The sequence below is a fragment of the Gopherus evgoodei genome, chromosome 6 (assembly GCF_007399415.2).
Source record: "Gopherus evgoodei ecotype Sinaloan lineage chromosome 6, rGopEvg1_v1.p, whole genome shotgun sequence".
In the NCBI taxonomy this organism is placed as follows: Eukaryota; Metazoa; Chordata; order Testudines; family Testudinidae; genus Gopherus; species Gopherus evgoodei.
Genome location: NC_044327.1, coordinates 13,320,519 through 13,344,397, shown reverse-complemented (window position 1 = coordinate 13,344,397; position 23,879 = coordinate 13,320,519).

Sequence of the window (23,879 nt, the reverse complement as noted above, 5' to 3'; positions counted from 1 at the left end):
ATTGTTGGGCAAATGTCAACATGGTTTCTATAAGGGGAAATCATGTCTTGCTAATCTATTAGAGTTCTTTGAAGGGGTCAACAAACATGTGGATAAGGGGGATCCAGTGGACATAGTGTACTTAGATTTCCAGAAAGCCTTTAACAAGGTCCCTCACCAAAGTCTCTTATGTAAATTAAGTTGTCATGGGATAAGAGGGAAGATCCTTTCATGGACTGAGAACTGGTTAAAAGACAGAGAACAAAGGGTAGGAATAAATGGTAAATTTTCAGAAGGGTACCTAGTGGTGTTCCCCAAGGGTCAGTCTTAGGACCAATCCTATTCAACTTATTCATAAAAGATCTGGAGAAAGGGGTAAACAGTGAGATGGCAAAGTTTGCAGAGGATACTAAACTGCTCAAGATAGTTAAGACCAAAGCAGACTGTGAAGAACTTCAAAAAGATCTCACAAAACTAAGTGATTGGGCAACAAAATGGCAAATGAAATTTAATGTGGATAATTATAAAGCAATGCACATTGGAAAAAATAACCCCAACTATACATACAATATGATGGGGGCTAATTTAGCTACAACTAGTCAGGAAAGAGATCTTGGAGTCATCGTGGATAGTTCTCTGAAAAGGTCCACGCAGTGCGCAGTGGCACTCAAAAAAGCAGCAGGATGTTAGGAATCATTCAAAAAGGGATAGAGAATAAGACTGAGAATATATTATTGCCCTTATATAAATCCATGGTACGCCCACATCTTGAATACTGCGTACAGATGTGGTTTCCTCATCTCAAAAAACATACACTGGCACTACAAAAGGTTCAGAAAAGGACAACTAAAATGATTAGGGGTTTGGAACTGGTCCCATATGAGGAGTGATTAAAGAGGCTAGGACTTTTCAGCTTGGAAAAGAGGAGACTAAGGGGGGATATGATAGAGGTCTATAAAATCATGAGTGGTGTGGAGAAAGTGAATAAGGAAAAGTGATTTACTTGTTCCCATAATATAAGAACTAGGGGCCACCAAATGAAATTAATAGGCAGCATTATTTAAAACAAATAAAAGGAAGTTCTTCACACAGCACACAGTCAACCTGTGGAACTCCTTGCCTGAGGAGGTAGTGAAGACTAGGATGATAACAGGGTTTAAAAGAGAACTAGATAAATTCATGGAGGTTAAGTCCATTAATGGCTATTAGCCAGGATGGGTAAGGAATGGTGTCCCTAGCCTCTGTTTGTCAGAGGGTGGAGATGGATGGCAGGAGAGAGATCACTTGATCATTGCCTGTTAGGTTCACTCCCTCTGGGGCACCTGGCATTGGTCACTGTCAGTAGACAGGATACTGGGCTGGGTGGACCTTTGGTCTAACTCAGTATGGCCATTCTTACATACTTCTCTTATAAACACCCAGCAAGCCTTTAGCTATTGTGAGAGGATCAGGCCAGATGGTTACAAGAGAATGGTCAAAGGTAGACACATTAGCTGCAGGTTAAGCAGGTCCCTTTCCCTGGGTAAGATAACAGGGACTATTCCAGAACACTCAGGAACTTTCTAGAACTAATTAAGACAGGCAGGCTAATTATGACATCTGTAGCCAATTGGAAAGTTACTAGAATTAATTAAGGCTAATCAGGACACCTGGTAGGCTCTCACTCCAGTGAGTGAGGTGTGCGTAAGGAGCTGGGAGTGAGAGGATGTGCTGCTGGAGGACTGAGGAGTACAAGCATTAACAGACATCAGAAGGAAGGTCCTGTGTTGAGGACAAAGAAGGTGTTGGGAGGAGGCCATGGGGAAGTAGCCCAGGGAGTTGTAGCTGTCGTGTAATTGTTCCAGAAGACACTTTAGGCATCTGCAATCCACAGGGCCCTGGGCTGGAACCCAGGGTAGAGGGCGGGCCCGGGTTTTCCCCAAAACCTCCCAACTCCTGATCCAACACAGGAAGATCTCTGAGGCTAGCAAAATCCGCCAATAAGTGCAGGACCCACCAAGTTAGAGGAGGAACTTTGTCACACTATGAAATGCTTCTTAGTAGCTGTTATCTAACTGCTCTACCTGAAAAGGGTTAAGAAATCTCACTGCGAAGCATAAGTAAAAGGAATTGAGTGGGCACCTGGCCAAAAGAGCCAATGGGAAGGCTAGAACTTCTTAAAATTGAAACAAGACTCTGTCTATGTGTCTGTTCTTGGGGAGAGGCAGACAGGGGGCAGTTATGCTTTGAGAAGCTTGGGCCAGGTATGAAAAATCATCAGTATCATACCTAGAAACTAATCCTCAAAAACTCCAGATATGTCAGTAGATTAGGAAATGTCTAGGAGGACGTGATTAGGTTTATCCCTTTTATTTCTTTATGGCTTGTGGACTTCTCTGTGCTAACCCCAGGTGCATTTGTTTTGCTTGTAACCTTTAAGGTGGACCTCAAGAGAACTATTTTTGATGGTTAATCCTTGTAGTTTTCTTTTTTTTTTAATCTAGCAAAAGCCTACGTTTCCAGATGTATTTTCTTCTTTTTTTTAATTTATAAAATTTACCTTTAAGAACAGAATTGGATTTTTTCTGTTTTAAGAGGTTTGTGCACATGTTGTTTAATTACCTGGTGGCAACAGCTGAGTTCCTTTCTTTTTTTTCTCAGCTCTTCCCTGCTGGGGGGCTGTAGCGGAGTGGAGCCGGAGCTCAACCCTCCTTGAAGGCAGAGGGGAGCCGCACCGGTTTACTGCACTCTGTTGGCCTGGGGCCCACCCCTTGCTTTGGGGCTGGGAGGCCGCCCACTGTCACTTAGGGGGTCAGACACTCTGCTGCAAGGCTGAGCAAACAGACACAGTTAGCAGGTGGCTCAGGCCCTTTGTTGCAGGGCTGAGCAAACAGGCACAGTTAACAGGGGGCCCAGACCCTCTGTTGCAGGGCTGAACAAACAAGCAAACAGTTAACAGAGGGCTCAGGCCCTTAGTCGCAGGGCTGAGCCAACAAACAGGCCAGGGAGAAGGGGGAGTCTGCCACCCTTGAAGGGGTGCAGGAGGAACGCAGGCCCTCCCACTCCACTGCGTTCCAGCCCGGGGCCCTAGTAGCGGTCAACACCGCTGACGGTCAGTGGGGGATCCTGACCGAAACACACTGCCATTGGCTCAGGGGAGTCTGCAGCTTGACGGGAGTCGGCTGCCCTCGGGCCACTTCCAACCTCCCCATCACTGGGTACCTGCCATCCGCCGGCATCGCCCCATGGGTCCCAGACCATGGGTTCCTCAGGATATCGGGCGTCGGGAGGTCCAGTCCACTCCTCTGGGTACTGGGCTTCGGGCGGCTCCGACAGCTCTTCCGAAGGCCGGCCGTTGGGAAGCTCAGGCAGCTCCTATGGGTACTGGGCATGGGGTAGATCCGGCCAGTACTCCTCCGGGTATCGAGCATGGGGTAGGCTGGTCCCAGCAGGAGCTTGGGCCCCAGCATCTGCCTTCTCCGGCAGCCTCCTCTCAACTGAGCTCTGGGGCCGGGCTTTTATACTTCCTGTCCCACCCCTTGACTTCCGGGGGACGGGGACAGGCGGTGGTGGCTCCGCCCGTTGCCGCATCTGTTCTGGCCTATTCCTCTCAGGCACGGCGGGGAGTGAGGCCCCCTCGCTACAGGGGTGGAGGGAAAGGGGGGCAAAAGGGATTGAGGGTACCCCACAGGAAGGATTTCCCAAGTGCACCTTCCTGGGTTCTCAAAAGGTTTTGCACTTTGGTGGTGGCAGCATCTACCAATCCAAGGTCAGAGGAAAGCTGTAATCCTTATGGGCCCCCACCTTCTGCACTCGAAGTGCCAAAGTGGGTAATCAGCCTTAACACATGTCCAGAAGCTTCTCCCCAAACTCTCATGTGTCTTGGGACACTTGTGCTGGGATTTCCTCTCTGTTTGTTTTTTGGCCCCTTTTACTACTTGTGCCTAATTTTAAGAAAAGCGTTAATGAATACAATAATAAATAATCTATAGTCTATAATTAATCTATTTGTAATTTAGAAATAATAGCGTTTTCCCCAAGCTCAAGAAAAGTGTATGATGAGTGCTTTTTAGGGGAGATTAATGTTAATCTTTATTCTAAGTGTTACCAGTTATCCCATCTCCAGTGAAAACTTGGCTCTAAGATCATATGAGAGTGGAAATACAAGGGCAGAAAAGAAAGAACAGAAAAGTTTTGTTCCTCTGGTAGAAATAAATTTGGCAAAGACATTTGCACTTACTGAATTGTGAGACGAGTTTTAATTTCTGAATCGTAGCTGTGTGAAATGTCATCTTGTATGCATAATGAATAAACGTAATCTTTAATTGAAAAGAAAACAAAAATCCCTAGTTTAAAAAATCCCAAAAACTTTTATTGATCAAAGTGATGGATGGCCATGTTCCAGTTCAGTTGCTTGTATCTCTGAGTTGTGCTTCATTTTTAGCTCTATTTTTCATGGGTTTATAACGAAATTTTATAGACAATCACATCAACTCCCACTTGTCTGGAGTAATAAGGAGCAAGTCTCCATATAAGAAACATCTGTGGACTGTCAGAAGGGAATGCAAATACCTGATTCATTCATATAGTCATGTTAATAGTGCTTGAAAATGCGGGTGCATAATTGAAGCAGGTCTATATTTTATTTAAATAAATAAATAAAAGGACTGTGCAACCAGGACCTCTGTCTCCAGGAGGCAGCAGGGAGTTGGCAGCATCCAGCTGCTTCAAAGTCTGAAGATATTGGCTGAGACTTTGGTTCCCAGGGACAGATGTTCAAAGCTGAGATAGCCAACAGCTATCAAGTAGAAAACAAATAAGAATATACTGAATTCATTATTGCACAAATTTTTTTTGAGGTGGGGAAAATATTAAACTCTGGCAATGGAAAAAGAACTGTATGTGTATTTTGCTGGCTCCTTATTAATTTAGAGAGCTTCTCCCTACAAGTGAAAAGTAAGTCCATCATTTCACACTGGCCATTTTAAAAAAAATGATTTGAGTTATTTAAATCCAGGAGTGTGTCTCTTTTAATGGCAACTTGACAACATTGGAAAAGATCTCTTGATATTCCTGATGTAAACATGTCAGGGTGACACTGAAATCAGAAACTTAATATTTCACTGTGAGATTTCCCAAAGCACTCAGCATTGGTCTAATGGTATCTCCCACTGAAATCCTTTGTTGATTGCCTTCAGTGTGAGGCAGAGTGAAGTTTAATTCTGAGATCTTTTGAAAATCTTATTGGAAAACTTTATCCTTCACACCTGGATTCAAACAGCATTATAATAGTGTCCACACATTTACCACCATTATTTTCCTTCTGTGAAATCATTGTGTCTTAGAAGTAGAAACACCTGATCTTTCATCTGTTTGTGTATTTCTGCACTTGAGCTGCTTTTGAAGTATGTAAAATGAGCTATTTCATTATGCTTTGAGAACAAAGGTTAATGACTCATGAAGGAGGGGAAATCACTACTTACTTTCAATGTAAAATATGCAAAATTATGCAGAAACAGCTGACTATTTTTAAATGAATCTGGAACTCTTAATTCTGAATCTAGTGTTGCCAGATTTATCAGCATTGTCTCCAAAACCACCATTTATAATAAGACTCATTTTGCTCCTGTTGAATGTAATAGGAGAGTTGCCACTGATTCCAGTGGAAGTAAGAGCTGGTCCAGTCTAACTAAATCTGTGTCCAGTAAATGAATAAATGCAATATGGAGCTGTGTTAAATACTGGCTATCATTCACAAACTTTGGAATGATGGCTTAAGGGACTTTGTGGGGCAAGTGGCTGTCATTGGGAAGGGAAGAACAGCTGATTGAAGCTGAGCCTGAACAAGACGGAGGTTATATGGGCAAAGGAGAACACACTGAAGAGTTTGAAGCCAACGGGCAGCTTTCTTTGGAAGGTACACATCCAGAACTGGTCAATTCAATGTTCCTGGATTCCTTGCTCCCACAAAGCTTTCACATGGCAGTCTGTGCAAGTCACACTTTCTATCATCTCTGGTTGGCAAGGAGACTGGTGGATGATGACCTGGCCTCAGTTATACATGTGTTTTGGTCATGTCTGGATTACAGCACTGCTGCTCACCCGGATGTGAAGCCATCAGCCCATAGGAAACTGCAAATAGTACAAAGTGCTGCAGCATGTCTCCTCAGAAACATGAGCTATTGCAGCACATGATTCCCCCCCCACACACACACACGCATGTGTTGTCTCTGTCCATGTGTAAGCCCCAGGTCCAGAAGTCCTAGAAAGATAGAACTCTTTGATCCCTGCTGGAGAGAAAGGGAAAAGCCAACCTCATTTACATGAATAAGCATATCAAACCTATCTTCCCCTCAGTTCCTTCATGGTGCTCAATCACTTGGTCCCAGCATATCTAAACCATGTATCCTAAAACTCCAGAATGAAGACCATGGTTGACAATTCCACACCTCAGGCACAATGGGACTCTCTGTAATAAGGGGAAACTCATCTGTGTGGGAGACAGAGCTTTTTCTGAGACATTGGAACAAATTTCCACAGGAACAAAGGACCATCACAAACCTTAGCACCTTCTACTCCAAGTGCAAGGCAAACTTCTTCAACCTGCTGTGAAAGTAGAATGAATTATATAGTAAGAATAGAAAGGATTAAAGAAATGTTGTCTGTACCTTTAAGCAAAGTTGTTGGATTGTTGCAACCAGGTGTCAGGAATACAGACATTAACATAGAACAATTGAACCGTTTAAGGGCAATTGGTGAAGCATTAGCCTTAGATCGATAACAGTTAGTAAGGAAATAGGATATGCATGCTGTGCCCCAGGTGAATTTTACTGTTTTTGATTTCTTTGTCCCTTTGTCTAAAGTCCCGCTCTTTTATCTGTATAAATAAGACTGTTTGGGCCTTGCATGGCAACTCACATATTCTGAATGTTATTGGCGGAGCGCTGCGCTAATAAACAGAGTGGTCTGACAAATTGTCAGTCCTGATTCTAACTTTGACACTGCCTTCTCCAACGTTAACATCGAGCAGTGTGTACATAATATCAAAAAACAAAACAAAACAAAAAACCCCAAACCAGCACAAATACACTCCATGGCACATGCAGCTCTACCCTCTGGAAAGGCTCAGAGAAAGCGCACACCACATGTGACAGATATTAATTATGGTGCTTAAAACATACTGCGCTGTCAGATACTACAGGGACCAAAGTGGTTCCAGCTTAATGTAGAACAGAAATTAATATAAAAGGGCCTGTTTCTGTCAGGTGCTGAGTTCCTCCTATGATTTGGTTTGCAACCTCAATTCCCATTGACTTCAATGCAAGTTGAATTTGCTCAGTCCCTTGCAGGTCTGTGCGCACAATTAAATGGCTCTGGTTCCTCTCTTCCTTGTTCAGTAACTTACACCTGTGCAGTGTGGGTGTAAAATGATACAGGTTCAAACAGCACAGATGTAAATGACTACATAAGATGTATGGCCGGGAAAATTCATCCTCCATATCTGCTAGCCCATGTTTTTATTCCCAAGGGGAAAAAATCATACAAGGTAATGAGCAAAGTGACTACAATTTTGATTTGTATTGAACACGGTCAGTGTCTGATCATGTGTTCAAGTAACTCCTGATTCATAAAGCAAATCTGTCTCAGTCCAGGGACTCCCTATCATCATTATCCAGTAGCTCTGATGCCTCATCAATGCATATTCCTGGAGAAAATCAACCAATTACTAATTCATATTTTGTATTCTACAAAGAAATACTGCATTGCAAATAAAGTTATTGTTGTGATATTTGCTTTTGTGAGACAAAGTAAATTGACAGGCTCTACCAATAAGCTTAGTTCATTTATTATAATCTCTAGAGGCAAAATAACACTGGTATTGTGGGACTGCTTATGGAAAATAATACAGGCTAAGCAACACTAACCTATAGGAAATTGCTCTGTGAAATCCTCTGTAGCTACTGTATTTGAACAGACCCAACAATCTCAGATTTGTGTGCCCATGTTAGGTGCTTATTAGCAACCCACAGCTGTATTTCAGAAAGAGAAGAACCTAGTAGTTGATGTAAAATATATTAACATTTTGGTCATGACAAACTACAACTCCATTCTACTCACAATTAATAATGCACCGTGAGTACGTTTATACAAATTGCCACAGGCTCAGGAAAGTAATTGAATTTCAGGTAGAAATAGTAAATGGAGGATGTAGGTACAACTAACCAGTGCATTTAATTATGAATATGCTGCATGCAATCTCATTGAATTTAAAATAAAATTTTGGTAGTGTGCAAAGATTGTACCATAGTGGTTTGCAATGAAGAATGTCAAAGAAGTACAACACAAGCATATGCATGTTTTTTTTGATAACTAAGAATTTTATTGGGCATGACTGCACTGAGTTATGCTGCTATAACTGGGTTTCATTATTAAACCAAGGATTCTGTTTTAAAAACATTTTAAACTTCTCTTTAACACTTTATTACTTTTACTACTGCTGACTATTTAGTCCTCTCCGAGCTCTGCAGTGTTATTTGTGCAAAAGCTTTTTTTTACTGCACATATCTTGTCTTAAATTACTTTTCTGGTTCTCCTACCGTTTTTTAATTTAGGGTATACATTTAAGTTGAGCCTCTATTATGGTGTCTTTTAAAAGGTTCCATGCAGCTTACAGGGATTTCACTTTTGGCACTTTACCTTTTAAATTCTGTTTAACTAACCTCCTCATTTTTTTTATAGTTCCCCTTTCTGAAATTAAATGCTACAGTGGTGGGCTGCTGTTGTGTTTTCCCCACCACAGGAATGTTAAATTTAATTATATTATGGTCACTATTACCAAGCGGTCCAGCGACATGCACCTCTTGGACCAGATCCTGTGCTCCACTTAGGACTAAATCAGGAATTGCCTCTCCTCTTGTGGGTTCCAGGACTAGCTGCTCCAGGAAATAGTCATTTAAGGTGTCAAGAAACTTTATCTTTGCATCCCGTCCTGAGGTAACATGTAACCAGTCAATATGGGGACAGTTGAAATCACTCATTATTATTGTGTTTTTTATTTTACTGGCCCCTGTAATCTCCCTGAGCCTTTCACAGTCACTATCACCATCTTGGTCAGGTGGTCGGTAATATATCCCTACTGCTATATTCTTATTAGAGCATGGAATTACTATCCATAGAGATTTTATGGTACAGTTTCGTTCATTTAAGATTTTTTCTTCATTTGATTCAATGCTTTCTTTCGCATATAGTGCCACTCCCCCACCAGCACAACCTGTTCAGTCCTTCCAATATATTTAATCCTGGTATTACTGTGTCCCATTGATTATCCTCATTCTACTAAGTTTCTGTGATGCCTATTATATCAATATCCTCATTTAATATGAGGCACTCTGGTTCACCCATCTTATTAGTTAGACTTCTAGCATTGGTATATAAGCACTTTAAAAATGTGTCACTTTTTAGCTATCTGCCATTACATGATGTAATTGAATGGCACCTTTTTTCATTTGACTGTTTCTCATCAGATCCTACCTGTATTTTATCATCTTCCATCATCTCCTCCTTACTAGGACATAGAGAATCTCCATTAATAGATCCTTCCCTAAGGGATATCTCTGTCTGAACCAGGTGCTCCTCTGTACCTGTCAGCTTGTCCCCAGCATTTAGTTTAAAAACTGCTCTACAACCTTTTTAATTTGAAGTGCCAGCAGTCTGGTTCCATTTTGGTTTAGGTGGAGCCCATCGTTCCTGCACTTTCCCAAAAGTTTCCCCAATTCCTAATAAATCTAAACCCCTCCTCCTTACACCACTGTCTCATCTATGCATTGATACCCTGCAGTTCTGCCCATCTAACTGGCCCTGTGCATGGAGCTGGAAGCATTTCAGAGAATGCTACTACTGTTCTCTCACCCATTGTAAATGGTTCCCTGGATGTTCCCCCTTATCTTAGCTAGTACAGATGTGCTCTTTCCAGCCTGCTGGTCCATTTATCTCCCTAATCCTGTCTCCCAAGAAACAAGACCTCACCCATGTTCAATTACTCATGTCAAGCCAGGCTTTTTCCCCACACTCATGTCTAGGGCTGGCTTTACACCGATTCCCCAGAATCGGGCCCCGCACCCGTGTCTAAGGGGGCCCCGCTCCAGGAGTCTTCGGTGGCATTTCGGCAGCTGAGGGTCCTTTGGTGCTTCTGAAGTCCCAGACCGCTGCTGAGTATTCCAGTCGGGCCCTGTGAGTCATAAAGCTGGCCCTGCTCATGCTCATGTCATGTTACTCATGCCAAACTCACGTCTCCATATTAACTGGAATCTAAAAATGGTCCATAGTTTGATTTTCTATCACAAGTGACGTCCATTTTGAATCTCTGAACCTTTCATCTAAATGATCAAATATGTGAGGATGGGGGGAATTTGGATTGTATGTCTGGATTTTTCTGCACATACCTAAAGTCCATCTTAAGCAGAGACACTGCACCAGTATAGATTGTCCTATATATATTAAATTGATTCTTTCAGCTCTGTAACTGCCTGTTGATGTGAGTGTGCACCATGTACTGATTCAATCATGTGTTTCTGGCACACTTTGCTGGACTACTGCCAATTCATTCCAATAGCTCGGCATCCTTTGGGGCTAAGGAGGAAGAGTCACCTCTTCTGGAAATAGTATTCTTTGTGGATATTTGCCTCTCATCAACTGTTGGAAAAATCTTATAGATTCATACACTTTTAAGGTGACCAAACACAGGCGACAGAATCTCAGCAAGTGACTTTGACATCAAGCCCATATTTTTTGTTAGAAATAAAGCAATTTTTGAAGACACCCTGTTCCATGTTGTTTTTGTAATCACTATCCCTCTTAAAGAACCATCTGGCTACCTCTTCTCCAGTGCTGGTTCCTTCCCTTTTCCCAGAAGCCAACAGCTGAAGCTTGTTTTTCTTAGGAGTTGTTGATAGATGAGGCAAGACTTCTGGTACTGCTGCCGAGACAGTGACATCTGAAGCTGAGAAGTTAGCTGTTTACTCTGCAGAGACTGTCATCTTGGTCAATCTGTATTTCTGTTTCCATAAATAATGGATTTATCCATACCCATTCCAAATCCCACCAAAGCTTAAATGTGATTTTACTGTCAGGCCGATATGTCAACACTGTTGATTTCTATATATATAATAAAAATGGGATATATGTAAGCTTAAAGATTTAAAAACACTGTAGAAACATTTTGGAAAAAAAATCTGTATTACTCTTGTAGGATTAATAGGATTTGCAGAATTTTTTTCAGAATATTCACACAAGGACAAAGCAATACTTTATCAGTGCTAGCCTCAGCTGGAAAGTTCTGGAAATAATGCCCCAAAAGACAATGCTGTAGGTCTGAAAAGTACTGTGTTCTAAGATTCAAGGGACACAGCTTCACTTATGCTGAGCTTCCACTCCCCACATCTGAAGGGACAAAGAAGGCAAAGATGGCTCTAAGCCACCTTTATGCCTCCCATTATTGTGGGCAGGGACATGACTGCCCTCCCAGTGCATTAGAGCAGCCCTGTGGACACTCTAACTTACATCAGCTAGGTTGGTCCCTGTTCCAGGGTGTGCATAAACCACACTAGGCAGTAAAGGGTTAATCCCACACTATGGGTGGTGGAAGTCCCACCGCTTAGACCAGGCATGCTCCAAATGCTGCACTAGCATACAGGAGAGAAGCCCAGCTCATTCTGGGCTGACCACCAGGAGGCAGGACACCCGTTGAAGATTCCAATCTGGGAGCCACTTCAGCCTCCAATTGCAAGAACCAGAGATCCTGAGGCCCAGACCAGAGACCGGTTGCCCCCAGCCAGTTGTCGGGAGTCAGAGTCCCAACCAGATACCTGTTCCAAGGAGCTTGGAAATCCTGATGACAAATAGACCCCGGTCTTAAGATTCATGGTAGGAAGTGGCCAAGGGAGCTGTAGTAAGTGGTATCTCGCACCCAAAGATAGTCAGTGTGGTGTGGTAGGATCCCAGCTGACTGGGTGGTGACCACTCTCACTGTTGACAGGGTCCTGGGCTGAGACTCGGTGGAGAGAGAGGAGCCAGGTCCCTCCACCACTCCTGCTGCCACCCACGCCTGAGTGGTGGCCCTCTTCTTTGACTCTGGTTATTAGGTCACACAGCCCTGACCCAAGGACAATGATATTGACTCTGGCTACTAGACCACACAGCCCTGACCCCAAAGCAGTGCTACGGACTCTGGTTACTAGGCCACACAGCCCTGACCCCAAAGCAGTGCTATGGACCCTGGCTGCTAGATCACACAGCCCAAAGGTAGCTGTGTTGAATCTGAACACTGTGCCTTATTGTGGTGAGTCCCGAAACAGTTGGGTAGATGGTGATCACGTTGTCAGCATCGCCATCGCCTCTGCAACATGGGACGGGGCATGCATACACCGCTACAGTCCCATAGGAACCATTCTACTGCCTGGGGATGTGATACACTGACAGGTGTCGCTAATAAGCAGCTAACATGGCCACATACATCTCTGTGTTGGCTCTGTTCAAATCGATTAGCCTAACGCAGTCATAAAACAACTTGCTATAGGCCAGTTAGTGTTGCTTGACCTATGATATTTTACATAAGCAATCTCACAATTGATCCCCTCTGAATTCTGGCTCCTGCATACATTATGCGATGCATTTGCTATATTTAAAATGAGACATAAACTTACTTGTGTTTATTATAAGTGGAGGTGAATCTGAACCATGCCAGATTCAAGCCTCCTCTCTTATATTTTGGAAAATTCACAACTGGGTCCTGATCAGTTTGAACTTTTAGGCTCAAGCCTCTTTCTAATAGGTTGACTGAATCCACATACCTTTGAACTATAGAAACACTTAGATTCAGCTTCTGAATTTAAATCAAGCTCATGCCCGGGTATACTGCACTGAAAAAGGGGAAGGAACTACCCCTAGAGAAAAGGCCGTCATATGGTTCTTGGAGAGACTTCTCAAAGTACAAGAACAGGGTGTCCTCAAAGAGGCTTTAGCTCCAGCAGAAGTTGTGGTCTTGATGCAGAAATCACTAGATGAGGTTTCATGACTTGTGTTATGTAGGTCACACTAGATTATCATAATGGTCCCTATTGGCCTTGAAATCTATGAGTTTACAAGATTTCCCATCTATGGAAGAGAGATATGTGGCCTATATCCATGACAAGGTTGCCAGTTTCAGAGGAGGTGAGCCCCCCCTATAAAGGTAGTTAAGAATTTGGAGTGAAGTGGTAGCAATCCAAAAAAGGGTGCCAGAAATAAATGGCTGAGTCATCACACACATGCTCTCTCTCTCTCTCTCTCTCTCTAGCATGCAGATTCAGGGAAAAGCTGTTGTCGGCTGCAGCAGCACAGGTGTTTGAGAATTGTAGAACAATCTGTACCAGTGCCGTGTCTCTGATGAAGCTAGATATTAGAAACAGGAGGAAACCACAAACATTTAATCTGAATTCCCTTCTTCCTCTGAAATTTGGTCATTTAGATAAAGGAATTCAAAGTAGACTATATCATAGGGCTGATCTACACTGGAGGTGGGGAATCGATCTAAGATATGCAACTTCAGCTATGTGAATAGCGTAGCTGAAGTCGAAGTATCTTAGATCGATTTACCTCTCGTCCTCATGGCGTGGGATCGACGTCCACGGCTCCCCGTCGACTCCGCTACCACCGTTCGCATTGATGGAGTTCTGGAGTCAACGGGAGTGCGTTCGGGGATCAATATATCACATCTAGATGAGACGCAATATATCAATCCCTGAGAAATCGATCGCTACCCACCGATTCAGTGGGTAGTCTAGACGTACCCTAAATCAAACCATGGAGCATTCTTAGGTTCCAGTTAGTATGGGGAGATAAGCAGTTGTTTTAAAGATACGTCCCTATCTCTTGGAAGTGAATCAGCTCGTTCGGTTCTCTATTTCAGAACCTTGCCCCTAAGACTCCCTCCCACGGTGTCTCCTTTTTCTTTTTGTTTCTTTTCTTTTTTTTGCTTCGGGATGGATGCAGACCGAGTGTTATGCAATCACTTGTGCTGGCCCCTTGGCAACCCATGAGACTTCACAGCTCTGTTCCTAACTGAACTACTCACCTGGAAATCTATTTTTAATGCAAAGGACAAATTAGAGATATTTTACTATCCCACGAAGTATAGATCTGCCAATCTGGCTAAAGGATAGCAGTAATAATATAATAAGAAGAATCCTTATAAATATATTATAAAGCACTGAACCAGACAAGCATGTTAATTAATGGTTCAGTTTTTGTTTTGTCTGTAAATTTTAGCAAGGCAAGTAGTTATCTTAAACTCATTGACTCTGCTCTTGTGGCTACTGCTGTACTGCTGAAATAGAATGTCTAAAATTCTGTTTCATTCTAATTGTGTCGTCTCTGAATGTGTAGATTCTACAGAACAGAGCAACATCTCTCGGGATAAAAGACTTGTCTGGAAGGTAGGGTCCTCTGCTGTTTTACCCCTTTTATAATTAAAGATAAACCTGAACTTAAGTTCAAAACCAAAAGCAGAATCTAAATTTCTCTGCTGTTTGCGGGTGTTTGAATTCAGTCATGCAGCTCAAATCATGACAGAGAGGCTTGAGTTGGAAAGTTCAAACGGATCAGGAACCAGATCCAGTCTTGCCAAAATATGAAGGGAAGAGGCTTGAATTGGCATTGTTCATGCTTGTGATTATTTACAAAGAACACAAGTGGTCAGGACTGGCCCTTGGTTTTATGCTATGTCTCATTGGAAGTAAAGTGTGTCCACCACACAATGCATACTGGAGCCATGATTCAGAAGGAAAGGTGACCTATTGTCTTTGTCACCAGTTCCAGCAACACCTGGTACTGGCCAGGCCTGAGCATGGTTAGCTGGTCATGTCTGATGGGAGTCACAGTATGAGATGAGGGAACAATGCAGGAATGCAATAACAGATTCATAGATTCTAGGACTGGAAGGGACCTCTAGAGATCATCGAGTCCAGCCCCTGCCCTCATGACAGGACCAAATTCTGTTTAGACCATCCCTGATAGACATTTATCTAACCTACTCTTAAATATCTCCAGAGATGGAGATTCCACAACCTCCCTAGGCAATTTATTCCAGTGTTTAACTACCCTGACAGTTAGGAACTTTTTCCTAATGTCCAACCTAAATCTCCCTTGCTGCAGTTTAAGCCCATTGCTTCTTGTTCTATCCTTAGAGGCTAAGGTGAACAAGTTTTCTCCCTCTTCCTTATGACACCCTTTTAGATACCTGAAAAATGCTATCATGTCCCCTCTGTGTTCTCTTTTCCAAACTAAACAAACCCAATTCTTTCAGCCTTCCTTCATAGGTTATGTTCTCTAGACCTTTAATCATTCTTGTTGCGCTTCTCTGGACCCTCTCCAATTTCTCCACATCTTTCTTGAAATGCGGTGCCCAGAACTAGACACAATACGCCAGTTGAGGCCTAACCAGCGCAGAGTAGAGTGGAAGAATGATTTCTCGTGTCTTGCTCACAACACACCGGTTAATGCATCCCAGAATTATGTTTGCTTTTTTAGCAACAGCATCACACTGTTGACTCATATTTAGCTTGTGGTCCACTATAACCCCAAACTTAATAAGCGTACTTTCTATGCCAATATCTAAGTCGTTGATGAAGATATTGGACAGAACCGGTCCCAAAACAGACCCCTGCAGAACCCCACTTGTTATACCCTATAGACCCTAAGCTAATCATTAAAGAGGCTAAACTGATTTAATGTAACAGTAATTATGTTGTAGCTGTTGCGGTCCAGCAGGGCTGCCCAGCGGGGGGAGCAAGTGGGGCAATTTGCCCCAGACCCCGGGCCCTGCACCGGGGCAGCTCCAGGCCCCAGCACACCAAGCACATGCTTGAGGCGGCATGCCGCGGGGGGCGCTCTGCTGATCATCAGGAGGGCAGCAGGCAGGCAGGCAGGCAGCCTTCGGCGGCATGCCTGCGGAGGGTCCACTGGTCCCGCGGCTTCGGTGGACTGTGGGAGGTCCACCAGAGCTGCAGGACCGGCAACCAGCAGAGTGCCCCCTGCGGAGTGACACCGTGCTTGGGGAGGCAAAATGTCTAGAGCCGCCCCTGGCCCTGCAGAGGCCATGCGAGGCCTGGCCCAGTGGCAGTCCAGGTCTTCAGTGGCATTTTGGCGACGGGGGGCTCTTCAGTGCTGCTGAAGATGCGGAATGACTGAAGGGACCCCGCTGCCGAAATGCCGCCGAAGACCCGGACCGCTGCCAGGTGAGTACAAGTGCCACATCTCCCCCACTTTGCCCCAGGCCCCCTGATTCCTCTGGGTGGCCCTGTGGTCCAGCAATAGGTCTGAGTTAGGGGAGCTGATTGTACGTATATAGGTGTATCCTTCAGCTCTGTTTGGGGAAAAAGTAGGAACCCCTGGATATAACTGACACTTGTAAGCCAAACAAGGCGATATCACAAGGCAAACCATGAAAGGTATTTCTTTGTGTGCACACAATTTTGCACATGTGGATCTGATGTGACCACTTTGTGCCACCGTGTTGGTACAAAAGGGCTCTTTAGACCTGGTACATCTAGCCACCTGGTAATTTTCACAAGCAATTGGAGCCTCAGGATAGACCCCTGTACAAAACGTATTGCAAGAGTTTGTGTCCCAAGGGACTCAAAGGATACTGGAATAGGAAACAAAGTGAAGAAAAATCACAGAAACCTGGGTTATCGCACAGCTGAACAGTGACCACAGCCGGAACTAGAATTCTTCAACAACCGTGGTCCAAAAGGAACTGACAATTGGAGTCCTAGAGGAAAAATAAACTACTGTGCAAGTTGATGTGTGGTGCTCAGATGCCATAGTGATGAGCAGAGTATAAATGCTCTGATATGTAGACGGGTACCTAAGCAAGGGTATTATCATTCATATGGCAGCCTATGTGATCTTGGACATGTCACTTGGAGCCTGGTCCAGAATCACTGGAAAGACTCCCAATGGGCCAGGTCCTTAAGCCCTCTGTAGCTCAGAAATTAAGAGCACTGGGAGATAGTGAAGAAGTGTCTTGTCCAAGGTCAAATAGCATGCTAGTAGCAAAGATACGAACAGAATCCAGGTCTTCTGAACCCTAATCCAATCTCATCTCCTATCCCCAAGACCACATGGCCTCTCAAGGTACCTATTGAGAATGATAGTTCCATTGTTCCTAAAAGTATTTGTTGTTGTTTGGCAGTTCTTTAACATCCTGCCACAGTGAGTGTTTTTATCAACTCATTATTTCTAATACACTGGTGGTGAGTTTCCTTGTACATTAGATTAGCAAAGGAGAAATATTTGTATGTGTTTTAAGAACAATTAGTGCCTTAACAAATTGGAACCAATTTCATTTCACTACTTTCCAATAAAATAATGACTGAACTGAAAAAATACGATTATGCTAGAGCTACCTGAACAAGAAGCCTCTAATAGTATTTTTAGCTTTTTATCCATTTCAGTTTATGTCCTCCATATCTTGGATCAGTTCCAGCTCCTTGCATCCTCAGAAATATCCAACATAATGAAAAAGAGAAAATCATATAAAACTGTGTTCGCCACGGATCATCTTATGGGCTTCTATTCCTACAGGCTTCTCAAATTGCTATCCTTCATCAACCAAATCTGAGTCAGAGGATCATGCTGACATCCTCTCAGTTAGTCATCTTTCTGCTCTGTCTAGTGTCTGTGGGGTACTATCCATCAAAACAACACCTTCAGAGGAACAGCAGGGTGTGAATCCTGGCTGCCAACCTGGAAGTGGCAGGCACAACATCAACTCCCCGCCCTCTCCCCTCGCCACACACACACACATATTTCTGCTTCTCCTTTAGTGAATGGTCTGTTAAAAGGCGGAGAACAGCAGCTGCTTTGGAGCTGAGAAGCACTAAGGAACTATCAGCAGGTGTTTTCACCTATCTTGCCCAGCTAATTGTATCTCTCACCATCTGTTAGTAGGGAAGACTCAAAGTAAAGGGAAATGTCTTCTTATAGCTAGTGCCATTAGACATTTCTCTCACTCAGCCCTGTGCATACAAACATCAGCATGTCCCCCCCCCCCCCAGCCACCACAGGAAAAAATCCTTTGCTGGGGTTATTGCTTTCAAACATGATGAAATGTATCGGAAGTACAAAGTGGTGCCTATGTCCTACTCCACAGCACACTGTATGTCAGCTGCTGGATGCAGGGGAGCGGATACGTATCGTTTTATTGTAAAACTGCAGTGTGGCTATTGGAGCTCACGTGGGAGCCTGGAATCTGGGACCCCTTGAGGGGGAAGGGGGATGGGTCAGAGACCTCAGGTTCCAGCCTGAGACTGAATGTCTACACCCACAGTCATGGGTGTTGAATTGCTGTTTAGACCTGCCCTTGGAGGCCTCAAGCTGGTCAGGGCCCCATCATGTTAAGTGCTGTACAGATATACAGGAACTCTGTTTATGTTTCTCCTTGTTGCACTCGTTTTAACTTTACCTATGTCTATGGGGAAGGCATAGGCTCTTAAAAAAAGGGCACTGTTTCCCTGCCCACAGGATGGGAGCATCTTATTTATTTCAGTAGAGTTGCTCATTAACCATGCGGCCTCCTCTGTCTGGGAGGAGCTCACTATAAAAATCCACATTGGCTTCTAAATGTGAATTTCAAACCTACCCATGCCATTATACCTACAGAATACTCAGCAGTGGTTAAAATACTGGTGTTGGTGGGATGGATGCTTATTACATTAGTAATCGTACCATCTTGCTGTGCTCCCCACATCTGTTTGTTGTGTCCACCAGTTCTCTCTTGTTTGTATACGTAGATTGTCAGTGTTTTGGGGCTGAGACCCATGTTTTTCTGATGTGCATACAGTGCCTAAAAGAGTGTGGCCTTGATCCTTGACATGGGCCCTCAAGGTGCTAGTGCAGTACAAATAAGGAATAACAATAGTCTTGTCATATATTTGAGAGGACGAAGAAACACAACAGATCTCCTGCAATGCATACTGATGTAGGGGACATGGGTCTTTCCATCTCCCCTTTCTAGAACCCAGATTCTGTCATGCTTTGGTAATGATGTTGCATGCAGATTAGATATACTTTGATCTGAAGCAGTTACTTTGTGATAAGAATTTCAGTACAAAACAGTTACTCAGCATTTCTTTAGATACATGATAAAATGGGGTTCCTAACAAATTATCCAGGGATAGTTTTTATTATATCCATTTAAGCAATTTAAATCTTTTCCTTCATTCTGTCTATCTAATAATTTTTGCCATTTTTAAAATATTTCTTTGGTCTCTAGCTGCCAGGAAAAGCTTGATGTATTGGACTCTCGTTGTTCATAGCTTTCTGCAATGCAAAAAGTTAACACTTCAGGCCAAAGGTGGTCATAGTGAATTTTTAGATTCTTTTCTCACAGCATGAAAATCTGTTCTCTCTGATGGAAAACAAACAAAATACAAGCAATCATTTTAAAAATCTTGCAGTCTTTGATAGAGAGAATAGCACAAGCTGTCAATTTGCACAAAATTAGCAGGAATTTTGCCAAGAGTTATGGAAATTTCAGGAGTCAAAATTATTTGTGTAAATCTGGGGTAAACAGTCATGAAATCAAAATACCTGAGCAACAGTGTCTACCGTACCTATCCATCTCTCATACATGTCTTAAACTTCCCCTGGTTCATTTACATTTTTTATGAGCAGTAAATGAGATTCATTTTAATGAAGTTTAATCTGTTTAAGTGAATTTTGAATTTTGTGGCTCAGGTCAATGGGTTGACATGCATGGCTCTGTGAGTAAATGGAAGCTTTAGAGAAACAATGTATTATTTATTATGTTCTCTGTGGTGCTGGTGAACTGATAATTATATTACTGCCAAGGCTGGATTAAAAATTAACTATCCAATACTTGGATCATTAAGAAAAAATCAGCACTGTACCTTGTTGTTCACCTAATTAAAGATTCAAAATTGCTGTCCTTGTAAATATCACGACAGATGAGTGGGATCTTAAAAAAAGAAACCAACAACAACCAAGAGCTGCTCAAATCAGACGCTGTTAATGGGGCAATGTTAATTTACAACTGCTAAAGATTTAACCTACTACATCTTTTGCTAGAGGTTACTTGTCTAGAACAATCCTGCAGTGCTGGGAAGTACAAGGCCTCCAGATTAAATGTCAGTCATCCTTTATATGTACATTGTTCCTAAACTGACCAAAAGGAATGAGGCTTTTTCATCTTAAAGTTGGTAAAAGGTTAGAAGCTGGGTTCGGCCTCTTCCATAGTAGCATTCATTAGAGAGCCGTCAAAGAATGAAGATTAAAGATGGAAGGAATTTCCATTTGGAAATGATCATCTATCCTGATAACAAATCTGGTGAAAATGGACAGATCAAAACGCAGTTATCTGGAATTTCAGAGTTAATGTGATGGTTAGAAAAAAAATGTTAAATAATCTCACTAAGTGGATTGAATGGGTAAAAAAATAAATAAAACAACAATCCACTTGGATTAGGTTACATTTGCAGTCAGATAAATTACAAAAAGGGTTTCTTGAATTGTGCTGCATGGGATCAGACATGTACCCCATCTATGTCTTACTTTTACTCTATGATCTTCAGTCTGGTGGTTCTGCTTTAGCATTCTTGATCATTTTTGTCTGCTTTAATACATTCTGCTACATTAATGCATACATTAATGCTACTGGAACCTTTACGTAGGTCACAAGCAATATTTCAATACATCTGAATAAAGTTTCTTAGTTTTGGAGAGAGCTATGTGGAGGACAGTATTTCCATTTTGAGAAGGATTTCAAGATTTCAAAATCTGACATTAATCCAAATGGCACGAAAGCCAAAAATTTCAAAACACTCTGAAGGATTTTTTTGAGTGTCATTTGGAATATTTCATTTTGATTTTGACTTCTTAATATTATAATGTAATACAAAATTTAAATGAAATTAATACTTGTGGCAAAAAAAAAATCAAAACATTTCATTCTGAATATTTTCAAAACAAGACATTTGGCCATCACTGCAACTGTGTGTTTCTTTTTTGTTTTGTTTTGTTGTAAAACAAATTTCTAGGTAAATCAGCCTGATTTTTTGTGAAGCATTTCAATGCTGCTGAAACTGCATAATCGAATGGAATATGGTTTCATCAAAATTTCTCCAACCTGCTTTCATTTTGAACAGTGAGGCTCCCTTTCTTAGAGACTGCAGTATGGTCACCCTTCATGTCTTCATAGGCATAGGTTAGAATTATAGTAAGTTTGGGCTGAGATGCTAGTTTGTAGCTGTGACCAAACCAAATGCTGTGTATGCAGGACTCGAGTTGCAGAAGGAGGCACTGTAAATGGTCCTTCATATAAGCACTTAACTTGACATTTAAATATTTGCAACAGATATTCATGAGCATAAGTGCCAATGTGGCTGTCCACTATGATATTTTAATGTACCCCTAACCTGCTCTTGTTTAAAAGCTGGGCCCGAGTGTCCCATAGCATTCATCTTAGTCTGAATCGACAGGAAAATAGCTGGGGAATATTATCAGGGGCCTTGGATAACACAAAGCTCTATAAAATTGATTATGAGGCCTTTGCAGAGCGCAAAAGTAGGTGTTAAAGGGTAGGGACAAATCCTGTTGGTGCCCCTTTCCTCTTAAAGTTTGTTTTATTTTGTCTGTCAGTTGGAAGAACATAGAACTAGACCTGAAATGCTAGTGAATATCTGGGTTCTAGAAAAGAGATCTACTAGTGGTCAATACAAGAGCTATATAAGTTCCATTAATAAGGGATGCAGTAGGGTACAGCGGAGAGGATATGGGACTGGGATTCAGGAAGCCTGGGCTCTGTTGCCAACTCTGTCACTGACCTTTTGGAGGACACTGGGCAAGTAACTTCACCGCTATAGGACAGCTGTCTCCCAGCAGCCATGATCGGTCATCCACCAAGGAGAAGGAGAACTCTGATTTCAAATCAATCATGTTAGACCTGGCCAGGTAGTTTGTAAAATGGTGCCAATTACACATGCTCTATGGATTGCTACTGCCAACCCCAACTAATGGGACAAGGCAAAGCAAGCATTAGTTCCATTAATCATTATTTTATTTATTATTAATTTCAGGTCAAACTCAGTCTAGTAAAGGTCCTCTTTTTGTTCTTGCCTAGAACTCTTCTTACCTCAAATCAGACAAAACATTATCTTATAAGGTCATGGAAACAGGGTACTGTGTTTTGTTTAGAAAAGATACTGCATCCCAGAGCTGCCTTAGTAGCAGAATAATCTTTCATCCCTTCTCAAGTAAATCACACTCATGCCAGCCTGCCAGCATGTCTTTGTGTCTACTCATAAATTGGCCAGATTGTTACATGAGGTAATGTCAGATGAGCACAGGAGTGCCATCTTTTTTGTAGAAAGTGTTTGCAATACCTATTAGATTAGTAATGTTGGATGAATTCAACTACCTAAATACAAGCTGACTGTAAAAATAAAATCTAAAATATGACTTGGGAAAACAATATATTACATTCTGTTAGCTTATTGTTTCTTGAAACAACAAATTCCAGAATGTGTGTGCTGAATGAAGCAGGGGTCCTGTGGAAAAAAATAGCATGATAATTTAATTAAAGACTATCTCAGAATGCAGGTGCATAAGGAAGCCAAATTAAAATTGAATGAACAACTGTTGATCTGATGTTTCCTAACTTTTGAATGCTTGATTGTGCAGATGAAAACTTTTTTAACATAACATTGTTTAATATAGTAGTGTGGTATATTATACTATATCACTGAGACTTTCAGGTTTTTGTTAGTGTGTGTGTGTGTGTGTGTACACATTTATACTATCACTGCGTGTGTCTACATTGTGTTTTAAAACCCATGGCAGTGAGTCTCCAAGCTGGTGTCTGAGGTGCTAAAACCACAGTGTGGATGTGTCATGAATTGGAGCCTACTCTCTTCCCTGGGCCTCAGAGCCCGAACCCAAAGATTACACAGCTATTTTAGCACAAGTCTGAGTTGAACTCACTGATATGGATTTTAAAATGCAATGTTGATGTACCCTCTGAGGTCAAACCCTCAGCTGGTGTAAGTTAGTGTAGCTCCAACTGACTTCAACAGAACTGCATCACTTTGCAACACTTTTAGGATCTGACCCATTGTATACAGTCAGGAAAAAGCATGCATGGTGGATTTTTGAAACACTGCAAGTCTTTGATATTTGTCCCATAGGCCTGCTGGACTTGTAGAGTGATAGTACAGCAGCCACCCATAAGAACTTGCTAATTGTCATATATAACACCCTAAACACTACATAGCTTTATGGCAATATTTGTAGTATTTAAGGAATTTTACCTAGGAAAGTTCAAAGGTAATGCTACAGATATCAAGGCAACATCATCTATTTAAGGTAGACTTGACAAGTTTTTAACGATAGATACTGTAAAACACTCTTAATACTGTACTATTTTGAATATGCTGTGCTTTTCGTTGGCAGAAGTACATAAAGGATCTGTACTTTAACATCATCAGAGGACAGCAATTCCTGACTTGTACATGAGCAGTTAGGACACCAATGCACCAATATCTATCAGACAAAAGGATTAGATGCAGAAAAAAACCCAGTCATTGTAATTGAAGATGGTCTGATTTGGTGCTGCTAGCTTTGGAAAATAAGCCATTGTATTTTGGGCCCTTGTTGTTTCATTCTATAAGAGGCCAAGGACAAAAGTATATAATTCTATAAAAGAGTTGTGGTAAAGGATGGGACACTGTGAAAGAACTTGTACTTCCACTGATGATGCTGCACCTGCTGAGAGGATTACAAAGATTTTCACTTCACAGTGCTGTCATTCAGGCAGCATTTATGAGTGCTAAATTCACATCAAAAGCAAAATAAACAAATACCCAAAT